The sequence below is a fragment of the Toxorhynchites rutilus genome, chromosome 3 (assembly GCF_029784135.1).
Source record: "Toxorhynchites rutilus septentrionalis strain SRP chromosome 3, ASM2978413v1, whole genome shotgun sequence".
NCBI classification, from domain to species: Eukaryota; Metazoa; Arthropoda; class Insecta; order Diptera; family Culicidae; genus Toxorhynchites; species Toxorhynchites rutilus.
The window spans coordinates 266,058,330-266,064,414 of NC_073746.1; positions in this window are offsets into that span (position 1 = coordinate 266,058,330).

The window sequence follows — 6,085 nt, forward strand, 5'->3', positions numbered from 1 at the left end:
CCTGAGATATTCTGGATAAATGTTTTTTTTTATGTGGGAAAAGTGTTTTCTGATTTTAAGGGGATGAATCAAAAATTAAATTCGTCTTTTATGGTAAAAAAATCAAAAAAAGTATGTGTATGAAACGAGTAAAACAATTTTTTTCCGATTCGATTATATACAGTGAAAAAAATATGGAGACTATTGAGTTCACCCTGTAATAAAAACAGCAAATACGTTGTCTCATTGTTAATATTATGTTCGAGGATGCATGTTTGCAGAAATGAAAAAAATAAGTGTGATATAAAGGAAGAGTTTTTTTTCTGTAGTGTTTTGTAACCTATTTCTTTAGTAATGTGATGTCGATGCTTAAACAGCCATTACATGCCAACTGATATAGTGGTTCTTAAGTTTTCGTTAAAAGTGGGGATTTTATTCTTTATCGCAAAACCATTTGCATTTTAGGGTAGTCTAAAAAATCAACTTTTTCCCCTTTTTTCCAAAAATGCCTTTTTTCAAAAATTAGAACCTTGAACTACCACACCGATTTCGATGATCGATACATCAAATTAAAGAAATGAAATAATCTATTTTGAAAAAATATTGCACTCGTCAAAAAAATTGATTTAGTTTTCATAATTATTGATTGTATTGTATTGTATATTGTAGCCCCTCAACTTGAACCACAAGGGATGTAAGCAGTGTTGCCACACGTACAGATTTATCTGGAAAGGTACAGATTTTTTTTCGTTATTTTTGGTACAGATTCTGTACGGTACAGAGTACAGATTTTCGTCAAAAAGTACAGATTGGTACAGATTTTTTCCGCGTGTGGAATTTCTTACATTTGAACAATGCAACATTAAGGCACAAGACGACTTTTACGTCGCAGTATCGCAATCTAGCAATCTAAATTCCGAAAAACAATGTATAAGCATCATCAAACACACGAATGACTTGCAAATGTAAATGTAGTGTTTGTAGTAAATAAATGAGTATTTTTTCATGCTAATAGAATAGATTTTTCTCTATAACGAATATTTTCGATGGTACAGATTTTTGATACAGATTTTTGGAAGAAAATGTGCAGATGAGAAAAATTTTTAACCCCTCGGGTACATATTTAATAGTGGGAACACTGGATGTAAGTGACTTGATCGATTTCTCTTCATCAACTTTTTCTTTCGTTATTGAATCAGCTGCAAACACGTTCCAATTTGATTTTGCTATAGAAATCGATAATTGAGTTTCTGACCTATTGTCCATATTGTCAAATAAGCTAGGAAGGCGTTTGCAGTTAAGTTATGATCAAGTCACTTGCACCCCTTGAATTCTAAGCCCCTCATTTGTTTTGAATAGTTTTCATGGTCTCGGGACCAAGGGCGTTATATATTTTTTTCTTTTTTTTTGAAGTTGAAGATTTTTTACATAACATGTCCAAAATCAGAGAGGTGTTCTTTTTCGTTTTGAAGTTATGATTTTTCAAAATTAACCGATGGTCCAAAAAAATCAAATTTCCCTTTTTTTCCAAAAAAATGCCTTTTGAACTAATGGACCAATTTAGATGATCGACATATCAAATTGGAACCGACATATAAAATTTTACACTTGCAAAAAATGTATATTTTCCATGTTCGTATGTTTTGTTCATTCAGCCATTGTAACCAAAACATCTTTGAAGAATCATAACTTAAAAACGAAAAAAAACACCTATCTGATTTTTGGATATGTTATGTAAAAAATCCTCAGCTTTCAAGAAAAAATATAAAAAAATAAAGCACTCTTGGTCCCGAGACCACGGAAACCATAAAAAACAAATGCGATCAATAATTTTTATTTATTTATTTATTTATTTATTAATTTTCGTCAAACAAATGTAGACTGCATACTTATATATTATGGTCGTGTTACAATGTTTTCTTAAGTTAAATATTATTTCTACGGTACATGTTTCTTTTTAGCTGTTTTTTATTCATTGTTGTGTCAATTAATTCGCAGTGCTGATTGTATATACGCATCATGCGATTGATAGGAGCGTTGTTTGCATAATTTGTTCTGGATGTTTTGATTCTAACAAATTGCGTGTTCTTAGTTGACGCCCAGGTACACAGAAAGTTAATTTTTCAAGTAATTCAGCTGATTGTACTCGTTGCGAAATTAGATCATTAACAAAAGAAAGCATTGCAAATTTACGGCGTTCCTTTAGTGCTTGGATGTTTATGAGCATACAGCGTGCTTCATATGAAGGAAGTGGAAATGAGGTCCAGTTCAACTTACGGAGTGCAAATAAGAGAAACTGTTTCTGGACTGACTCAATGCGTTCTTCATGTACGACCATATACGGGTTCCAAACGATATTACAGTATTCCAGAATGGGCCTTACGTATGTGATATACAAAAGCTTGATTGTGTATAGATCCTGGAAGTTATGTGAGAAGCGCTTGACAAAGCTTAACACACTATTTGCCTTATTGATTACAGAGTTGTAGTGTTCTATGAATGTGAGTTTACAGTCCAGGACGACGCCTAGATCTCTAGCTATTTCACATTTCTCTACATTTAGATTCCCAAGACGTATTACAATATTTGGTACATGATTTTTTCTGCTAAATGTAATGGAGTTGCATTTTTTTACATTCAGTTTTAGTTGATTTTTATTACACCAAGTATGGAATACATGTATTTCGTTCTGGAATGCTTCGATATCGTTTTCATTTCCAATTTCCGCGAAAAGTTTCATGTCGTCTGCATACACAAGTACATTTATACGCTTGAGAACGAAGATGCCATTAACGTATAGAATGAAAAGAAGAGGACCAAGATAAGAGCCTTGTGGGACTCTCGAAGTGACTTTTACTGGATTTGAGAGAGAATTTGAAAATGAACAATTTGTTCACGATTTGTTAGACAAGAATTCAGCCAGTTTAAGAGTCCTTGTTCCATTCCAACTTTCTGCAATTCGAAGAGTAGTAATGGAATGTCGATGCGGTCAAATGCTTTACTGAAGTCAGTGTAAAGAGCTTCTACGTGTTTGCCATTTTCCATTGCATTCAAAAGAAAAGTCACAAATGCCAACAGATTAGTTGCAGTTGAGCGGCCTTTGAAGAAGCCATGTTGCAAACACGTTATTCTATTCTTTGCTTGTTGGAAGACTTTTTCATTCACTAATGCTTCGAATTGTTTAAGAATGCAAGAGATAATGGCAATTCCACGATAATTACGTACGTCACATTTAGCGCCTGATTTAAAGATAGGTACCAAAAAAGATTGTTTCCATTTTTCTGGGAATATTCCAGTTTGTAGTGACATATTCAAAATGCAATATAAGGGAAGGGTGAGTTCCTCAGCCAGGTTCTTCAGAAATACAGGTGCCATTCCGTCAGGCCCTGGTCCTTTCGTTCCATCTAATTTCTTTAATGCTTGGCATATTTCTTGTTGTGAAAGATAGTTTACCTGTTGGGAACACTGCACTGAGCGTAAAAATCCCGCCGCTGAAAGTTAGGTATGTTTACTAAGTGATTGCAGACAACTTCGGGAGCTATATGTTCTGCGGTGTAAACAAAACAAAAGGAGGAAAGTAAACAAATGAAATTTGAAAAACAAAAGAAAAGTTGGAGTAGAGAAAGAATAGGTATTCGAAATCAAAGTCAAAAGAAGTTTGGAGTAAATTAGATAGAGGTTTTCGTAGAGATTTTTAATTAAGTAGTAATTATTTGAAATCGCTGTAAGTAATCATTATAAAATTTATTACACTATTCAATGTATAGATCAAACTTAACTTACAGCAATCGAAAATTGGAAGAATTTGGAAATATTCTGATATTCCAGCAAATTTGGATTACTTTTGTCTATTTTTGTATTTTTTGTGTGCTTTTTGTTTTCTATTCTTTAAATTTCTCATTTGAGCGTTATACCAAATAGGATATTAGCTGGTTAAATTTCTTCGTCTTCTTTTCTTCGGCACAAATTCTGATATTATGTTATTTAGAATTTCGTGAAGAATATGTACGGATAAGTTGACATCTCGTTCGCTGTTTAATAAAGTATGCCATTCTATGGCTTTTAGGCTACATTTCTTCTTCTTCTTCAATGGCACTAACGTTCCTAGAGGAACTTCGCCGTCTCAACGTAGTATTACTTGCGTCATTTTTATTAGTACTTAGTTGAGATTTCTATGCCAAATAACACGCCTTGAATGCATTCTGAGTGGCAAGCTCTAGAATACGCGTGATCACAGTGCAAGTCGGAAAAAATTTCTTTGACGAAAAATTCCCCCGACCAGAACGGGAATCGAACCCGAACACCCGGCATGTTAGTTATGACGCTAACCACTCGGCCACGGGAGCACATTTGATTGCTTCAAAGTTCGTCTTGTTGTATTCCGGTACTTCTTCGTACTCCCAGTCGATGGGAAATTGTCTGTCATGTACAAAGATTGAGTATTCAATTGCTGTGTGAAATTTTTCATTTTTCCAAAGGGGAGTCATAGATTATGAAAACTAAATCCAATTTTTTTGCAAGTTTTATATTTTCGCAAAGAAGCCTAATTTTATCTTTAATTTGATATGTCGATCATCGGAATCTGTGTAGTAGTTTCAAAGTTATGATTTTTTGAAAAAAAGAGGAAAAAGTTGGTTTTTCGGACAACCCTAAATAGGAAATGGTCGCTCTAGTGAAAAATAAAAAAAATACGTGTCTAATGTTTTGCGATAAAGAAAAAAATTACCACTTTTCACGAAAATCTGAGGATCACTATATCGGTTCGGAAAGTAATGGCTGAAAATAAACTCATTTTTCGAATCGTGCGGTTTATAATGGCAAAAAATGGCTAAGGTTTAGAATGCTAGGCAATAAATCACGATTTCGGAAAAAATATCTGAAAGGTGCTTCAAACATCAAAGGTGTTCATTGTATGTTTTATTGATATGCTCTTTGGTTCCAAGACAATCTTCAAGCATTTGTGACAAAGATTAGAAATTGTCTCTATAAATGTTGTTAAAATAAAAAAAAAAACTGCATCTGAAAGGAAGGCGAAACGAGCTAGATTTTGGTCTCAAATCGAGAATTGGTTCTGGATACACTAGATAAGCAATTTAAGAGGTATTTCCCAGAACTGAAGCAGAAAGATGCTGGTTTATTCGGTAAGTTTTTCTCTCCCTATTGGATTAGACGAGTCACCCCGATGAAGTACAGGATGAATATTTGGACATGATTAAATATTCGTCGGTGCGTGCACCGTTCGGTGAAAAGAATTTGAATCAATTCTTGTGAGCGATGTATGATCCATACCCAAAGTCGCCTTGCAGATGTTGGAGATCAATATTCCATTGCCGCGACAGCGGATTTTCAACTCCTCTTGAAAGCAAGATCAAGGCAAGAAACAAACTAGAGGCGAATGAACTGCAAAGTTTAATATCTCTTAAAAACAAAGAATGAAAGAAAGAAAGAAGAAACAAACTGGACTTTGAAAACGATATCATATAATATTTACATCGTCGCGAAAGCAGCCTCTATTTACAAATTGATATCTCAGAAAGAATTTCAAGTGTCACATTGAATGAGTTGTTGCTTTATGTAATTAGGGTTGGTTTAAAACGAAAAACAATTCACCTCAACGTAATTTATCTGTTACATATTGCACAGGGGTGCGGGATACATAATCGCAGTTGACCCCCTTCAACCGTGAAAATATTGGGAACCGTTGCTCTAAAATTGCCACATTTAAGAACACAAGAACAAAAGTTTTACAAACGTTTCACTATAGATGAAATTCGATACCATGTAGCCTTATCCTCTTTAGCATTCAACGAGAAGTTGACAGCGTTATGCTGATTGGTGCCAATATTTTAAAACAATTTTAATTCTACAAAATACAGCATTTCAAACGCACCTCAAATCAACTAAGGTAACATAACAACAAAATGAATCACTTATTATTTCTTACAATTTCTTATATTTACTGTCTATCCAACTTTTGCTTGGAATATCGTTACCATTTTCAATCAGTCATCGTAAATAGGTCGACATAAGTAATTATCCAATTTTCAATGCAATGTCAAACCGCTTCATCGGCCTATCGTAAATATCACCGCTTTCCGCGTGTGCA